Source organism: Stenella coeruleoalba (genome assembly GCF_951394435.1).
Source record: "Stenella coeruleoalba genome assembly, chromosome: 4".
In the NCBI taxonomy this organism is placed as follows: domain Eukaryota; kingdom Metazoa; phylum Chordata; class Mammalia; order Artiodactyla; family Delphinidae; genus Stenella; species Stenella coeruleoalba.
The window spans coordinates 3,283,298-3,301,781 of record NC_137149.1 but is presented as its reverse complement, the minus strand read 5'-3'; the positions used below and the strand labels follow the sequence as shown (position 1 = coordinate 3,301,781).

The 18,484-nt window shown below is 57.7% G+C and overlaps 1 protein-coding gene across 4 annotated transcripts in view; it reads left to right on the top strand.

The window, feature by feature from the left end:
* Positions 1-3,568: 3,568 nt before the first annotated feature.
* Positions 3,569-18,484, top strand: part of SH3TC1 (SH3 domain and tetratricopeptide repeats 1) — a 49,367-nt gene continuing 34,451 nt past the window's right edge. For 3 of the 4 annotated variants that reach the window (XM_079920134.1, XM_079920132.1, XM_079920136.1), the window contains exon 1: positions 16,420-16,637. The gene's annotated coding sequence lies outside the window, so the exon portion shown is untranslated. Of the gene's footprint in view, positions 3,671-16,419; positions 16,638-18,484 lie in introns of those variants that run through there. The other variant, XM_079920133.1, reaches the window with a different exon arrangement.

Sequence of the window (18,484 nt, the reverse complement as noted above, 5' to 3'; positions counted from 1 at the left end):
CGACCTCATCACCCTGATGACTACAGAGAACATTTTCATATTCTTCTGTCCAGTTTTCTTCCTCTAAAGAGCATTTTCAAAACCACAGATGGGCTCTGATCATCCAGGATGTTCTGAAATCCCCTCCTTCAGCCTGACCTCGCAGGATACGTTGAGAATATCTTCGTGTAGTCAGTGTTTATCCTGCCATAACATCTACAGTAATTGGCAACTTCCCGCTGTCTGTGGGCTGGGATGGACCCTAGTCCTGGAGGGAGCCCCAGGCGACCTCATGGGAGTGCGCTGAGATAGCCCCCATGACCCTGTCCCAAGAACCAAGTCCAAGTCCACGTGGCCTTGGGGTGTTGCCCCAACCTCCTACTCACATATAAAGCTGCTTTGTGCCCATGGGGTCATGCCTGTCCCCACCGGGCATGCAGGTCTCAGCCTTGTCTTTGCCCCTGTTTCTATGTCACTCTGGCCGCAGGGAGCTCTGCTTATCCCAGAAGGGATCAGACCAAGTACTGTCCATTTAATTCATAGCTTTTGCTTCCCGGCTGTGGGTATCTCGCCCCGTCAACACACGTTCTAGGGTCTTCTAGCTGCTCGTGGAGGGGTCACGCCTGCCCCTCAGGCCACCTTCTGCCCTTCGCTGCATGGCTCACCCCGGCCCCTCCACGCTGGGGAGACTCACCCGGAAGACAGCCCCAGTCCACTGTGCTCCCTCTTGGGGATCACAGCTGGTGCCCTTGGCTTTCATTATTTTCAAGCAAGATTTCCAAAATGGTCTTTAAAAGGTTAAGACAAGAAATTTAGGATGTAGGCGATTTGTTTGTTTATAAGTGAATTCTGGGCTCCACAGCGCCAATCCCCAAGGCGAGATGGTTTGTACATCTCATGTACATCAGGGAAGCCCTCGTGTTCCTTGTACCAATCCTGAGCCCATCGAAATGAGGTTCAAGGAGGCGGATGTGAGGATGCTGTGTGGTTGAGGAGAGGCGTCAGGGCATCCCACACAGGCTCACAATGGCCTCGGGCCCCTCAGCCAGCACCGCTGAGAGGAGCAGCGATGCCTGCGGTCTGGTGGTTGGGAAGAAGGTGTCTGCTGCAGAGCCGTGGTCCCCAGAAGGTCCCCAGGCCATCCACTTCCCACTTGCAAATGGGGAAACTGAAGCCCAGAGAGAGCTGTGTATTGTCCGAAGTGACCCCGGGATTGAAAATACAGGGCTCCCTGAGAACTCCCTGGCGGTCCAGTGGTTAGGACTCCACGCTTCCACTGCAGGGGGCGCAGGTTCGATCCCTGGTTGGGGAGCTAAGATCCCACAAGCCATGCAGCGCAGTGCAAAAAAAAAATTTAAAGGAAAAGAAAATACAGGACTCCTGACACAGCTCAGCCCTGTGAGAGGACCCACGGGGCTACGGAAGGGCAGGGGAAGGGTCTCTAGCACAAGAGGGCTTCCAGACTCGAGACCTGAGCAGGAGAAATCCTGCAGTGGGACCCTGGCTAGGGGACTTCCAGGGGGAGAGTCTGTCCAAGCTGCTGGGCCCCTCGGGGCCTTGGTCTCCAACCCTGGAAATGGGCAGTGGCTGGGGGATGGGAGCCCTCGGGATCTAAGCCTGAGCAGGTGCGTGGCACCCTGCCAGCCCTCGACCTGGGGGAGGGCCCCCCGAGGAGGGTGGTCGGACCTAACTACCTCTAAGCCCCCGGCCTGGCCTCCCTCAGGGTTGGGACCAGCACCCTCCCCTGGCCCCCGGGTGGGGTCCTGCAGGTCAGCCTAGGCCTGCAGCATTAGAGAGCTTGGTGGGGGTGACTAGGAATTTCAGGGCCCCGGGCAGGTTCCTGGGAACCAAGCCGCCAGGGTTTGGCCCAGGGAAGCGGGGTCACAGCTCAGTGCCCGCAGGGTGCCAACGCGGGAGCCAGGGGAGCCCCTGGTGGCCGTGGCCATGGGAGAGCTCACCCTCCATGCAGGGGCAGCAGGCCCTTGGTGAGCGGCGGGGGAAGGCTGCTCCGTGTGTCCAGGCTTCCCGACTTTCCAGAGCAGCCGGATATCTTAGTGTGAAATTTCTACTTTCCGTGGTTGAAAACGAATCAGCGGTCTTTACGCCCTTCGCCTGTGGCCTGACGGTTGCTGACACCCGCAGGAATGTGAGGCCTGAGGCCAGAGCCCCGGTCCTGGGACAGGCCAGACAGGGCGAGCCCAGGTGAGCCCAAGGGGTCACAGGAAGCGAGCCCAGGTTTCTGGACTGAAGGAAGAGTGTCAGGGACCACGGTGACCAGTATTATCAGGTGTCAGCCAGCGGGGCGCTGTGGGAACCAACTCTGTGCTCTTGTAAGTAAAAGCAAAGAAAATGTCAGACACTTTGTACCTCATTCATTCACTCATTCATTCGTCCATCCACATGGGTGACGGGCACTGAGCGGCCAGCTCTTGTCCAGCCCCAAGGCCAGCGCGGGCCCAGCACCTCCTGCCTCCTGCCCAAGCCAGCTCTTCCCCCAAGACAGCACAGATCATCTCGTGTGGCTGAGTCAGAGCCAGCAGGATGCCTGATAAAAATGCACAGCTGGGGTGTGCGTGTGCGTGTGTGTGTGTGTGTGTGTGTGTGTGTGTGTGCGTGTGTGTATGCATGTGTATGTAGGGCATTGCTTTGAGCCCTTGACCATTACTAACTCTTTTATTTCTCACGAATACTGATGGGGGGGCCGAGTATCTAGCATTCTTCCATTTCAAAGACAGGGAGAGAGAAGCACAGGACTTCCCTGGCTGCCCAGTGGTTAGGGCTCCACATTTCCACTGCAGGGGGCCCGGGTTCGATCCCCAGATCCCTGGTTGGGGAACTAAGATCCTGCATGCCTCATGGCTTGGCCAGAAGAAAAAAAAAGGGAGGCACAGAGAGGTTAAGAAACTTGCCTCAAGTCACATGGCCAGTCCTGGGAGCAGGGGCCCCGCCCCTCGTGGTTCAGGGATCTGTGGAGGGGCACGGGAGGCTTGCCTGTCACAGGTGACTCTGCCCACCTATTTGAATGTCTGAGCATAGACGTGTCTTTGGGATGGGGTGCTCAGACTTGCCTGATGACAGGGGCCCCTTGGGAACTTGTTAAAAATCTAGATTTCTGGGCCCTGCCCTGGAAGGTGCTGACGCGGTGGGTCTGGAGTCGAGGATCTGTAACTTTAAGGACACCGCCGGTGACCCAGGAGGAACTACTTTGGGAAATGGTCTCTCTGGACGCCCTGAGATCTGCTGTTGCCTCGCACAGGGCCCAGCACACAGCAGTTGCTCAGTGGATGTTTGCTGAGCTCCCAGCTACCGAAACCGGCCCCAGCAAGAGGGGTGAACTCTTCTTGGACAGCCCAGCCGTGCTCAAGGGCCCATCCTCCTGCCTCTCTGCGGTACAGGGACCAGGGGGGTGCCTCCCCTGCCCGCCCAGCTCAGGAATGCTGACCCGGGATTGCTGACTTCCACGGGCCGGTGAGGAGGAGGAAGGTCGTGGAGGAGACTCGGCCCCTTCCTGACGGGGCGGGCTGACCGCGGGCACAGCCAATGACCCGGGCTGACAGCTCGGGCCGCCTGATCGGAGCCTGGAGGGCCAGCTTGCTGCAGATGTGCGCCTTCCTGCCCGCGACAGGCATCGCACAGCCAGCGACCGTCCCGAGGGGCCCCGGGAGCCTCCCTCCCTCCCTTCCTTGGCAGGGTGAGTTCCAGACCACCGGGCAGGACTGCTCTAGGAGGAGCCGCCCCTACGCTGCGGGTCACCTGTTGGGGCAGGTGAGGCCAGGGGAGGGTGGGCGTGTGTCCCCAAAACAGTCCTGGCCGGGGAGCGGCAGGGCAGTGCTCAGCTGGTCCTGCGCCTGAGAAAGGGGCCAAGGGCTGGTGGTGAAGCTGGACGTTGTCAGGGTGGCAGCTGTGAGGCAGGAGGTGCCTCCCCGGGGTGGGGCTCATAGCGGGGAGCAGGGAGGGCTCTCGAGGGCCCAGGAGGCAGCAGCCCCAGGGATTCCGATCCTGGCTGAGCCCCTGGCCTGCGAGTAAGCGCCTCCCCCTCTGAGCCTCAGTTTGCCATCTGCGAGAGGCGAGCGTCCGTGCTGGGGCTCAGGACGGTGTGCCCAGGGGGTACGGCGCCCACAGCCCTGGAGAGGAACAGAAGCCCTGGGCTGGGGGCCAGGTCCTGGCTTCCCCTTGCCTCTAAGACTGCCCCGCCCGCCCTGGGCATCAGCACCGGGGGTCTCTGCTCTTCCTCTTTCCCCCAGCCCCCACCCCACCCCCCAGGGGCCAAAGTCCCTGCAACACTGGGCAGTGGGCCCGAGAGTGGGTTTTGAATGGGGACGGGGCGGAGGTGGAAGGGGTGGGGAACGTCCCTGCCCCGCGGCCCTGGGGTGCACTGCAGACCTCACGTAGACTGATGGCGGGACGGGGCGGGGTGAGGGGCAGCCCTGTGGCCCAGGCGAGGCACTGAGAGCCTGGTGACTCTCCCTCTCCCCCTCCCCACCTCGGGGGCTGCGGGTCAGGCCCCAGACTGAGTTTTGTTTACACAAAACAGAGCCTACAATTCTCAGGTGACCTGTGGAGGGGCCCGGCCCGAGGCTCGAGGCTCGAGGGGGCGTAACTTGCCGGAGATCACCACCAGGTCGTGGCTGGAACCCGGGCCTCCGCTGAAGGCCTGCCTTGGCTCTCCCAGTGCCTCGGACCGCAAGGAGAGCACAAGGAGAGCCAGGCTCGGCCCCTCTCGGCCTCCTCGTGCAGGCTGGGCGGCTCCAAGGCTGGCCCGAGGCCACAGGGCAAGTAGGCCTGAGACACGCCCTCCATCCTTCTCTCTCCACACTTGCAGGTTGTTCCACCTTACTGGGCCTCTTTAAAAAAAAAAGATGTGATTTTTTTTTTTTAAAAATACATGGACTCCCGTATTTTTTTATTTATTTACTTTTGGCTGTGTTGGGGCCTCGTTTCCGTGCGAGGGCTTTCTCTAGTTGCGGCAAGCGGGGGCCACTCTTCATCGCGGTGCGCGGGCCTCTCACAATCGCGGGCTCTCTTGTTGCAGAGCACAGGCTCCAGACGCGCAGGCTCAGTAGTTGTGGCTCGTGGACCTAGTTGCTCCGCGGCATGTGGGATCTTCCCGGACCAGGGCTCGAACCCGTGTCCCCTGCATCGGCAGGCGGACTCTCAGCCACTGAGCCACCAGGGAAGCCCCAGAACAGTTTTAGATTTACAAAACAATTGCAAATATAGCACAGAGAGCTTTTGTAAGCCCCACCCAGTCTCCCCTGTTACTAACATCTTACGTCGGTTCCATACATCTGTCACAGTTAGTGAACCAATAGACTCATTATTACTAAGTGAAGCCCATACGTCATTCAGGTTTCCTTTGTTTCTACCTAATGTCCCTTTTCTGTCCCAGGACCCCATCAAGGACCCCATGTGACATTTACTAGTCACATCTCCCAGGGCTTCTGGACTGTGACCATTTCCCAGACTTTCCTTCTTCTTCTTTTTTTTTCTTCTATTTTTTGAAGTAGAGTTGATTTCCAATGCTGTGTTAATTTCTGCTGTACAGCAAAGAGGATATAAATCCTCTTTTTCATATTCTCTTCCACTCTGGTTTATCACAGGATATTGAATATAGCTCCCTGGGCTCTACAGTAGGACCTTGTTGTTGACCCATTCTCTATACAATAGTTTGCACCTGCTCATCCCAAACTCCTACTCCATCCCTCCCCCCCCCACCCCCTCGGCTACCACAAGACTGTGCTCTATGTCTGTGAGTCTGTTTCTGTTTCGTAGATAAGTTCATTTGTGTCATATTTTAGATTCCACGTATCAGTGATATCATATGGTATTTTCTTTCTCTGTCTGACTTACTTCACTCAGTATGATAATCTCTAGGTTCATCCATGTTGCTGCAAATGGCATTATTTCGTTCGTTTTTATGGCTGAGTAATATTCCATTGGATATATGTGGCACATCTTCTTTACCCATTCCTCTGTTGATGGACATTTAGGTTGTTTCCATGTCCTGGCTGTTGTGAATAGTGCTGCTGTGAACATAGGGGTGCGTGCGTCTTTTCAAATTATAGTTTTGTCTGGACATATGCCCAGGAGTGGGATTGCTGGATCATATGGTAGTTCTATTTTTAGTTTTTTGAGGAACTTCCATTCTGTTCTCCATAGTGGCTGCACCAGTTTACATTCCCAACCGACAGTGTAGAGGGTTCCCTTTTCTCCACACCCTCTCCAGCATTTACTCTTTGTAGACATTTTGATGATGTCTGACTGGTGTGAGGTGATACCTCATTGCGGTTTTGATTTACATTTCTCTAATAATTAGTGATGTTGAGCATCTTTTCATGTGCCTGTTGGCCATCTGTATAGCCTTTCTTATTTGAATTCTTTTGTTTTTGAGGAGTTTTGGTTTGGTGCTTTGTAAAATGCCCCTCAATTAGGAATTTTCTGATTAGACAGGGATTATGGGTTATAATCTAACGCTAATTAGTTTTTTTTTACTCAAGTCTTTCTAGCTTTGGCCACGGAGGGCTCTTTCAGCTGGCCCTGCCTCCCTCTGACACATCTCATCATGGTGGGATTTCATTCATTTGTTGCTTCATTCATGTCCTTCCTTACTTTTCTGCCACTACAAGCCAAGCTCATCGTGTCTCTATCCTGGCCCAGTCCTAGAATCAGCCAGTTCTCCAAGAGTCCTGATTCCTTTTGTGGGAGAAAAGTCTTAGGAACCAAGATTTACCTGCACTCTGTGTGTGCTTGTTGCTACCTGGGTGTCTTTTAGGACCTCTCAGCAGATGTGTATGTGTATACGAACCCATGTATAAACACACATGTATGTGTACACGTATGTGTACACGTATCCATGTAAATACACACATCTATAAGTTAGCCTGTATATATGTGTGCCCCAGCCCGTGCAGACACACGTATCTGTAAGTATCTACTCGTGTGTACGTGTATCCGTATATATACACGTATCTATAAGTTAGTGTGTACGTATGTGGATACTAACCCATCTATACACGCAGATCTGTAAGTTAGCATGTATATATATGTATACTAACTCGCGTATACACACATACCTAATAAGTGTATCTATATGTAACCTGTGTATCTCTATCAAGTGAAACACGAATTCACAGCGATGTCTCCACCTCTAAGCCGTCACCCATGGATCACTCCAGCCTCCTCTCCTTGGTTTTCTGTAGCTCCCACTCCAACAGTGAGAAACCCGGCTGTCACCACCCACCACCCATTTACTTAATTATTCACATTCTGATTACTGGACACACGTATAGAAGCGTAAGATTTTGTAACCCAGGCCCCCGTGGGTTACACCCACGGTGTAACCCAGCTTGAGCCCAGGGTACACACCCACGGTGTAACCCAGCTTGAGCCCAGGGTACACACCCACGGTGTAACCCAGCTTGAGACCAGCTTGAGCCCAGGGCCCGTGTGTGAGGTCTTTTGCCTTCAACCTTCAGCCTCCACTCGTTGCCAGCCTGATGTGCAGGTCCCTCTCCCCTCTCTTCGGGGACGCTGTTTCGTACATTTGTGATACTGTTCACTGTTTTGTCGTACTCTGCCTCCAACCTGGCATTCCCCTGTCCTCCTAAATTTGTTTTATTTGCATACGTTCAGGTTCACTTTGTGCTATAAAGTTTAAAGTCTTTTGACACATGCACGGTGTCAGGTATCCACTGTCACAGGATCACACAGAGTTTCGCAACCTGAAAAAAATCTCCCAGGCTTCCCTACTCAACCCTCTGCGGCCGCTGATTTATTTGACACCTGGGTCATTTCCGAGAAGTCACTGTTATAGAGCCCCCGCCCCCTCGGAGCCCTGCCGTCTCAGAAGCAGGCAGTCATCTGCGGAGTGATGCCAGAGGCCGCCAGGCAAAGGGTGAACTCTGCGGCTTTACAGGAGTTGGCGGGTAACCCAGCCTCAGGTGGGCCTGGCCCCGGGCTCGCCGCAGCCCTGCTGAGGGTGTCCTGACAGATGCCGGTGGCTGTGGAGCTGGGAGGTGACAAAGGGTCTCTTGGGACCACTTTGCACTTCCAAGCATCATTTCATGCATTTCAAGGACACGGACCCGTGTCCAGTCCCCAAGGTTTTCTGTAGAGTCATTGGCTTCTTCCTCCAGCATGGAATATGGGGGTCAGCATCTCAGGTGCAGTTTAACTAGAAACACCTGCTGGGAGAGGGCCGGGTCCAGCCTGACTGGGAACCAAAACCCGCAGCAGATTTTGTTTGTTGAAAATGAACAGTAAAGGGACTGAGAAAAACAGCAGACAAATCCCAGCTGAGGTCCAATCTGCAAAAGTACCTGGTCAGGCCTCAAAACTGTCAAAAGTCATGAAAAACATGGAAAGTCTGAGAAATCAGCACAGCTCAGAGGAGCCTAAAGACACACGATACTGAAGTGTGAGGTGGTGTCCCCAGTGGGCTCTGGGGACAGAAAAGGACACTAGGGAAAAGCTAAGGAAACCGAATGAAGTATGAACTTCAGTTAATGGTGAGGTATCAATCAATATCGCTTCATCAGTTGTGACAAACGTACCATAACGACGTGAGATGATGTTGCGGAAACAGGGCGTGGCACCAGATCGGTGGGTGCTCCAGCCAGGCCCCCCACGCCGCGGCCTGTGAAACCTGCCGCTGGGTGGCTGGGCGTGTGAAGGGCTCAGGTGCGGATGTCCACCTGCAGCGGGGCTGCTGCTCGGAGCCTGCGGTGGCCCGTGGATGAGACCTGAGTCCATCCCACCCAGCTGCCACCCTGGAGAGCCAGGAAGAAAGGGGGGAACTACAAATCGGCCAGGAGGAGACGGGTGAGCGTCCTGTACGGCTTTGCCCTATCTGAGGCGGTAACTCAGGGGGCTACCCTTTCTGCGAGTCTGGGGCAGGCGGGTCCTTCGCACAGGGGCTCCTGTTCAGGTGCCTGTTTGTTAGTCATTCAACAAACGCTCGCAGACTTCCCCGGCAGTGCCCTTGAGGGTCCTCGAGTGTTAGCCGAGCGGCAGCCTAGAAAGAAACCCCAGTTACAGCACAGATGTGCCCAGGACCCTCAGGGCTGGGGAAGGGGTGGCTTCCACGTCAGCGAGGCCTCAGAAGGAGGCAATGCAGGAAGGAGACAGACAGGAGTTGAGGTCACAGCCTGGAGGAGAAGGTGACCAGGAAAAGGATGTGCAAATGCAGAGGAAGTGGTGGGGGGCACAGGGGATCAGGGAGCCCAAGGACCCCAACCATCGGGGGAACGGGGTGGCCTGAGTGTGACAGGTCAGTGGAAAGTGAAGGACCAGGTGCTGAGTGGCCGGTGGTGCTGTTTTCTGAGATTCGGGGGATGGAGGGGTGGGTGGTGGGCAATGGGGGCAGTGGTCCAGTCCCACCGAGAGGAAGGCCTGGCATCGCCCTCAGGTGTGAGGTGGCACCTGGGCTGTCGGTGTGGGCAGAGGGCTCTGAAGTCCCCGACCTTCACGCTCACACCTAAGAACGAGTGTAGACAGAGCAGTGTGGCAGGTAGGCAGAGGGTGGCCGCTGAGGGGCCAGCGAGATGAGGACGGGGGCGAAACCATTGGATTTAGCAACGCGGAAGGTGCTGGCGGCCTGGGCAAGGGCAGTTTCGGGGAGTGGGTGAGGAGAGGCTCAGGAGGGGTACAGAGCTGGCTGGGGGAGAAGGCTCTAGAGGTCTCGCCAGAGGGAGCAGAGATGAGAAGTCGCCAAATGAACGACACGGGGGCTGAAACGGGGGCTACGCCCCCAGCCAGCATCACCCATGTGTAGTCCTGGCACAGCAGGGAGCGGCATCGGGGGGGCCTGCAGAAATCCCCCCCGAGCCCTCCTGCCCTGTCCCACCTGCAGCGGTGGGTCTTGTCTGGGAGGCCTCTGGGAAGTGTGTGCTGGGGCTTGGGTTAATGTTTGCACAGCCAAGTTCGAGATCCATCCCCCGGTGCCTGGGCTGGGATAACGCCCAGAATCCCAGTGGTTGCCACACCCCGCTTCGGGAATGCTGGTACCCTGGAGGGTGAGGGCCCACGGGATCGGGGTGTCCCTGGGGTCTCGTTTATAAGCTGGGTGACTTCCCCAGGCTCCCAGGGAAAAAGGCAGCCATGAAGGCCACACCGTGCATCCCAGTCTGGAGCCCCCTACTCCCATCTCCTCCAGGCAGCCGCCTCCTGGTCACCCACGACTCAGGGGATGGATGGTCCAGGGCAGTGGGGCGAGCCTGTCCTATGATGGGAGGAACCTCTAAGACACGGCCACTGCCAGCTGTGTGGCCGCTTAGAACCCCATCCCTTAATTCTTTTTTATATATTTATTTAATTTATTTATTTATTTGGTTGGTTGGTTGGTTGCATCAGGTCTTAGTTGCAGCTCGAAGGCTCCTTAGTTGCGGCTCACTGGCTCCTTAGTTGTGGCATGCGAACTCTTAGTTGTGGCATGTGGGATCTAGTTCCCCAACCAGGGATTGAACCTGGGCCCTCTGCATTGGGAGTGTGTACCACCAGGGGAGTTTCCACCCCGTCCCTTAGTTTTTAAAGGAGGGGGCTACTTTGAACTGGTGGGTACCACAGGGCCCCCCCTAAGGATGTGACAAGGAGGACATGCCAGTCCGGACCTTGCTCCCTTATAGGCTGTGAAAACAACCTTTGTCCTTTCTTACCAACTTGCTCCGAGTGCCCTGTCACATTATTTGGGGTGTTGACGAGGGAGCACCCCTCTTCTGGATGTGGAAGATTCCCAGGCACAAATACACCCAGGCACCTGGCCAGCTCGTGGGCCGAGGAGGGGAGACAGGGCAGCAGAGTCAGTGATTCCCGGACAGAGGGCGACGCCTGCCCGGACAGAGCCGGACGGGCTGGGGCCACGGCCATTGCGGGTGGCGTCTCCGGTCCACAGGAACTGCTGACCGCTTCCTGCAGGCCTTCGACCCGGCCCGGGTGGCCGTCAGTCATCTGGAAAGGCTGTTTAGTCCCGATATCCTTGTTTTGCAAAGAGCAGTTCCTGAAATCACGGGGCCTAGAGCTCTGCTCATCTTTGATTGGGCCTGGTTTCAGCTGCTAAGGCCAGAAACAACAAACACGGACCGAGCTCTGCTGAGCACACGCATGGTTCTAGCCCTTGCGGCAGGCCCAGCGGCAGCCGGGTGCCTGGTTCCAGACCAGCAGCTTCTCCCTCCATCCGGGGCTCCGACCTCAGACCTGGTTGTGCAAAGGAAGGACGTCTCAGGCAGATTGCTCCTTAGACCCGGGTGGGGCTCAGGAATGCGCTGGCCTTGGCAAGAGTGTCTTTCTGGGAGATTGCTTGAGTCGGGTCCCATCTGCATCTGACAGATGTGGAGCCAGAGACCAGGGAAGGTGAGGGGGCGTTGCCTGGCGTGGACCAGTGGGGGTACTGGATTCACCCCCTCCTGTGACCTTGGGTGAGGGGCTTTCTCTGCCGGAGTCTCAGTTCCTTCGAAGCCTGAAGGACGGACTTTGCTACCTCGCAGCCCTATCGCCTGTCTTTATTGGGAACATTCTCAAGTGCCAGTTCTCGGTAACCCTCGATAACTTAGCAGCTGCAGTCCTAACCAGCGGGAGGAGGGAGGAAGGGTGCAGCTTCCTGTATCGTGTCCTGAGCCAGCATCAAGCACAGGACAGTCTTCAGCTCTCTGGTCATTACTGGTCTTCCAGGCTGCCTGGTGCTGGTGCCGGCTCCACCGTTCTCTACTGAGATGCTCTCCTAATGTTACCGAATCCAAGCCCGGTCTGCTCGCTGCACTACAGGCCCATAAATCGGGACGAGATGTTGAGGCAAGGAATAGCGTCTTCATTTGGAAAGCCGGGCGTCTGAGAAGATGGCGGACTAATGTCCTAGAGTACCATCTTTCTTTTTAAACAAAATTTATTTATTTAATTTTGGGCTGCGTTGGGTCTTCGTTGCTGCGCGCAGGCTTTCTCTAGTTGCGGCGAGCGGGGGCTACTCTTGTTGCGGTGCGCGGGCTTCTTATTGCGGTGGCTTCTCTTGTTGCGGAGCACAGGCTCTAGGCATGCAGGCTTCAGTAGCTGTGGTGCGCGGGCTCAGTAGTTGTGGCTTGCGGGCTCAGTAGTCGTGGCACACAGGCTCAATAGATGTGACTCGCGGGCTCTAGAGCGCAGCCTCAGTAATTGGGGCGCACAGGATTGGTTGCTCCGCGGCATGTGGGAACTTCCTGGAGGGCTTGAACTCACGTCCCCTGCATCGGCAGGTGGATTCTTAACCACTGCACCAGCAGGGAAGTCCCCTAGAGTACCAGGGAAGTCCCCTAGAGTACCATCTTATCTGGGTCTCATGCCAGTTTTTTTTTATAGAACAGAGACAGGGAGGAAGTAAAGCAAAAAGGCTTTTTTTTTTGCCTGTTTTGCAAAATATCTCCTGGCCTGGCCAGCCTCCGGGAGGGGATGTGTTAATTTCTTTTCTGCAGCCATTCACAGGTGGGCAGGGTCAGAATGTCTTCCTGTGAGGTGAACAAAGGCACTTTGGTTTAACATTCAGGCAGAGGGGCAGGGTTCCCCAAGGCAGGCCATTACCTATGCTTGTAGCTATCGGCAGCATCCTTTTAGTGATCATAGCAACAAAAGCAACAAAAAGCAAAGATTAAAGTAAAAGAAACAGATCCAACATGGAGTCAGATTCTGTTCTTCCCTGTTTCCCTAATGGTGAACCTTTCCACATCCCAATTCCGGGGTGGCAAGGGATGCTTTGTGGTGACTCCTTCCTGCGTCAGTGGCAGGGTGATCCTGAGGGGCTTTTCCATGAATTCCCCATCCCGCCCCGTTCTCTAGAGCAGGACCCATACCCAGGGCCAAATCCCACCCCTGTTTTGCAAATAAGGTTTTCTTGGCACTGGACCAGGCCCAGTCATTTCCTGTCACCTAAGCCTGATTTCAGGCTGTAACTGCAGGGTTCTGGTGGATCCCACATTATGACCTGAAAAGCCAAACCTATTTGTTCTCTGTCCCTTTATGGAAAGCATCTGCTGCCCCTGTTCTAGAATCACCTGTACATCTTGCTTCCACTGTCTGGGCTGTTGCAGAGACCCAGCAGGGAGTCGTCCTGTCCCCCAACCCTAACCCACCCCCTCCCCAGGGCCTCTGCATTCCTGGGATTCACCATTTATGTTTATGGCCTGTTGTAGTTTAACCCTCAGGGCGAGAGGGTGACCTGCCCCCAGAATCTGCAGCCACCAGGAGTGGCTGTGGGATGCTTCAGCAAGCTGCCTACCTGGAGCAGGCCAGGCTCATGTGCTCTTCTGGCTGGCCCTGTCCCCAGGCAGACCTTTACACCTTCTCTCTGCCTAGTCCCTCTTCCTCCAAGAGTCAGCTGAGGCGCTTCCACCTCCAGGAAGCCTTCCTAGATTTCGCCTCCCTCTTCTTCCCCTTCCTTTGGCACTGCCCAGATCGTGCTACGTCATCCCAGTCTGTTTCCAAGTCTGTAACCCCAACTTGTCTGAGCCCCCTTGTGGGTGGGGACTTGAAGTCAGAACTGGGATGATGGAGCCAAGATGGGGTAGCTCTGAACCCCAAAGTGCAGAGCAGTCACAAGGCAGAGTGTGGGACCCCCCAAGAGGCTGGACCACGTGCCAGGGAGGCTGTCCAGAGGATCACAGCTGGGCCTGGGGGTTGGGCTAGGTCACCTTTCCTGGCCCAGGACTGTGATGATACAGCCCCTCCCAGCCCCAGAGGACTGAAAATGCTCTAAGATGACATGACAAAATTAGAAATTGCTTTTGTCTTTGTAGGACCACAGTTGTTGCTATTTGCTCCATGAGTTAAAACATAAGCAGAGGATGGAAGGCAGGGCACCCCACAGCCCCTGTCCCCCAGCTCTGGATGGCAGCCCAGGGCCAGCGTCTATGGTCTAGGAATCAGGCGGGAGCCGTCCTGGGAGCTCATTGGGAACCTCCGTCCACAATGGCAGAGCAGGGTCCAGGCGGGCTGAAGGTGGGAGGGGGCCACCTCGGACCCACAGGGATGGTTAAAGAGAAGCTGCAGCTGGGTTGCTGGCGGGTGGCCACAGGATTTCCCACAGGAAGTTCCTGAGAGCTCTTCCTCTGGCCGTGTGTCTCATGCCTTAGAGTGTCAGGGGTCCGCTTTGACCCTGGGCAGCCCTGGTGTCAGCCTGGGGACTGTGTGACCTGATCCGGGGCAGGTCCTGCCTCTCCTAAGCCCGTTTGCTACTCAGTCCAGTGGGATGGTGGTAATACACTGGAATGGCTACAATCCATGCATCCAGCATCTTTTTGGCAAGTGATAACTGGAATTTATTACAACCCTGCAGGGATCAGAGCTTCTGACCTGGGAGGGCACTTAGAGATCTCTAAGCCCAAGTTGACCATTTAAAAGGGAGGAAGTGAGGCCCAGGGGGTGACAGACTCTCTCAGGGGCACCCGAAACCTGGGCTGGGCTGGGGTTGAAACCAGCCTCTTGCACACAGGGCCGTACGGGGCTGCCCTGTGGTGCAACTTCCAGGAGGGACCCCTTATTTGGAAAGGCTCACATTCTTCCTCTGGAAGGCTATTAGGGTGCACTTGTAGAGTTGGGGTACACGCTGTGAAGTTGGGGTACGGTATGCAGAGCTGAAGGATGCTGGGCACAGTGGGGGAGGCTCTTGGAAACCCCCTCGGCCTTGGGCCAAGAATGCAGCTACAGAGACAAACAGGATACGGGGCTCGGGCCGCAGCGGGGCACAATGGCCAGGAGAGGAAACGCGTCCAGACCCTTTTATGGTTGTGGAGCCCATCTGGGGCCTCTTTCAACACAGTTTCCAGAAAAACAAAGGGAGCAGAAGCGAGCAGCTCATGTTCCGCACAATGTGGGGTTCTGGAGAGGCGGCTGGAGAACTGGGGGGCCCCAATCCACAGACAGAGGCCAGGCTTGGGGAGGCCGCACCTCCCTGGGGCAGAGAGGGAGAGCTGCTGGTGGGAGTGGCTGCCTGGCCCCCTGGGACCCAGGGGGTGGCGTGAAATCCTCCCCCATTACTTGGCCTGTGGTCTTAGGGGACTGTGAAAATGGCCACCTAGAACCTCTGGCTCCTGCCTTGTGGTCGCCGAGCATGTTGGTGGCGTGTGGGGTGTGGCCCAGCTGGGCTGGGGGTGTGGGCAGCCCGAGCTCCGGGCCTGGCCTTTCTGGGGCCCCCGGAGGGAGTGGCTTGCCTGCCCTGGACCTCAGCGGCCAGAGCTGCTCCGAGAGGGGCTCGAGCCTCATGCTGGCCCTCAGTGGGGGCTTCGCTGGTGTGAGCTGGCCACGCGCCCACACGTCTCCAGCTGCCCCCTCACGCCTGGGCTCTGGCCCACTGGGGAGGGGAGGAAGTTTGTGACATTGGGGTGACTGCATTAATGCTGGGAGTTGATCTGAGGAAGGACGGACGGGGCGGGGAGGGGGTCATCCAGAAATATCTCGGCCCTGAGTGGTTCTCACTCTGGGTGACATTGCCCCCAGGAGACAAGTGTCTGGAGATGTGAATGGTTGTCACAGCTGGGGTCGGCTTCAGCTGGTAGAGGCCAGGGATGCTGCTAAAATCCCAGTGTACATGGCAACCCCCTCCCCGTGACAGAGAGCAATCGCCCCAGCAGTGCCGCAGTTAGAAGCCGAGCCCGGGGGCTTCGGTGTCGGTCAGACCTGGTTCTGGGCTCACCTTCTAGTTACCACCGGCCTTGGGCATGCCACATCATGTCCCAGGCCCCAGTTTCCCTGTCTGTAAAATGGGCACATTACCACTGAACTCAGAGACGTTCCTGGTCATGAAGCCAGGCCATGAGTGAAAGTCCAGCCTTTCTCAAGCACAGGATGGAGCAGGTGGCCCTCTGTTCTTGATTCCTGGGTCTGGGCTGGGACCAGCAACCAGAGCCACACCCCTGCCTCCGTGAGGGCCTGAGAGCACATGGGAGGCTAGGGCCAGGGGCCGACCCGCGTTCAGTTCCTGCTTCTTGTCTGAGACCCAGGAGACCCAGTTCTGGCTTCCCAGGCAGGGCTGAGATCCCCTGCTGTCAAACCCAGGTCGGGCCTGGAGCCCAGCGGAAAGACAAAGAGGGAAGGACAGCGGACGCCCAGCTGTCCCCTGTGTGCATTCCCATTGACTGGGCCAACGGGCCGGGGCAGCACCGGGGCAGAGGGAAGGAGCTGTGCGTATGCGCATGCACGCACACACGTGTGCACATGTATGTCTTGTGTGTGCACATGTGCACACGTGTGTGCGGTAAGTGGAAGAGGAAGAGAGAGCAGAGCTGAGGTTGGCGGGGCAGCTGTCAGACTTCCCCAATCCTGGCAGCTGAGGCGGTGTGGCCTCCACATCCGAGCCTGGGTGCCGGGCCCTGGGCAGGCGGGGCGGGGCCGGGCCCTGGGCAGGCGGGGCGGGGCCGGGCCCTGGGCAGGCGGGGCGGGGCCGGGCCCTGGGCAGGCGGGGCAGGGCCTGGAGCCGGTCCAGGACGGAGCTAATGATCAACCAGCCCTTGGGGGCGGTGCAGCAGCGTGGGGCCTGCCTCTCTCCGGAGGCACGGGTGCAGGGAGGAAGTAGGGCAGGAAGAGGGGCCGGTGGCGGCCACTGTGCAGTCAGCTGGGCTGCGGGCGGCAGAGACGGCCTGCGGGGCGAGCCAGCGAGGAGCTGGGAGCGGCCGCCTGGTGCCGCGGTCCTGCAGAGCGGGGCGCAGGTACGGGGCGCTGACGGGCGGGCGAGGACGGCCGAGCAGGCGTCGTCCACGGAGCTGGGTCTTGCCACGGTCGGATCTGAGCCGTCTTGCCTTTCACTTTCTTGGAGACTTTTCTGACCTTTTAGGATCGGGAGGGAGAAGGAGTGGAGTCTGGGGAGGCCCGAAGGCTGTGGGCACTGGTTAGCGGACTCCCGGGCAGAGCTCTGGGAGCACCCCGTGCTGGCCGGCAGCCCTGGCCCCAGTGATGATGTCGGGTTTGACAAAGCACAGTCGCTCCCGTGATCTCGCTTGTCCCCCACTTCACGCAGGCAGCCAGCCAGCGCGTCCCGAAGGTCTGGCCAGGACGCAGGAACATCGCCAGCAAGCAGGGTTCCGGGTCTAGGGGGCCTCAAGTGGGCCTCCACCCTGGGTTGACGCCACCTCTGGTAGACACCACGTGTGTCCCGGCCCGAGTGGCGCTGTAGCTGTGACCTGGCCACTCTGAGGTCACCGCCCCTGGGCCTCTTCTCCATCAACAAATGGGACGAGTGACTTGACCAGGGGCCCCAACCGGAAGGTTCTAGGGGAAACCCAGACCCAAGGCTTCAGAGCACCAGGTCCTGCCCTGGGTGTGTGGTCCCAGCACATCACTGAGACCCTCCCCCGGCCTGCAGTGACCCCCGGCCCCCTCCGCCGGGAGCCCCAAGCCCTGTCTGGGGGAGTTTCCTAGAGATGACGATGGCAAAGCCACACTGGTGGGAGTTAGTGTTGCGGGTCCCTTGGGGCGCAGCCTCCCACGGGGCGGGGGGCTGGGTACGGGGGGCCGTGCCGTGGCTGAGCTTGTGGATAGAGGCGCAGCCGTGGAGGGTGAGCTCAGGTTCAGGGTGGGTGTCGAGGGCTGGACTCAGACCCTCCTGGGTTTAGATCCCACCAGAGCCGCCCCGGCCGGGCGGAGTCAGCACAGCTGCTCACGGAGCCGTCTTGGCTCCTCTGTGCAATGGGCGCAGCGCTTGCTCCCGCAGGCCGTCATGAGGACTAAGCGGGACACTCAGCGCTGCGGGGCGGCGGCTCCCGACCATGACAAGGCTTCCTGTATCCGGTGTTGAGCCGGCGTCTGAGGCCTGAGGTCACTTAATCCTCCTCCCAAAACGCCAACTTTACGGCAGAGAAATTCAAGGCGCGGGGGACCCAGGGCGACTACTGTCCTGGGGCTGCCGTAACAGAGGGCCACAAACTGGGGGCTTCTAACCACAGAAGTTAATTCTCCGCCAGTTCCGGAGGCTGGAAGTCTGAAGCCCGGGTGTGGGGGGGGGGGGCTCTGAGGGAGGGTCCTTCAGCTCTTGGCCGCTGCAGGCGACCCTGGGCTCGTGGGGCGCATCGCCCTGGCCTCCGGCTCCATCTTCACACAGCATCCCAGGTGTGTCTGTGTCCCTCCTCTTCTTATAAGGACCCCAGGCATGCAGGGACACCTCGGTCCTGTGTGACCTCATCCTAACCTCACCTGCAAAGACCCTGTTTCCAAATAAGGTCACCTGGGCTTCCCTGGTGGCGCAGTGGTTGAGAGTCCGCCTGCCGATGCAGGGGACACGGGTTAGTGCCCCGGTCCGGGAAGATCCCACCTGCCGCGGAGCGGCTGGGCCCGTGAGCCATGGCCGCTGAGCCTGCGCGTACAGAGCCTGTGCTCCGCAACGGGAGAGGCCGCAACAGTGAGAGGTCCGCGTACCGCAAATAAGGTCACCTTCTGAGGTTAGCGGTGGACATGACTTTGGGGGTGCACTGGTCACCCCAGTACAGGGGGTGACCAGACAACCCTCAAGAGGTGCTTCTTGGTGAGGTGGACGAGGTCTGCATGGCCCTCGAGGCATTTG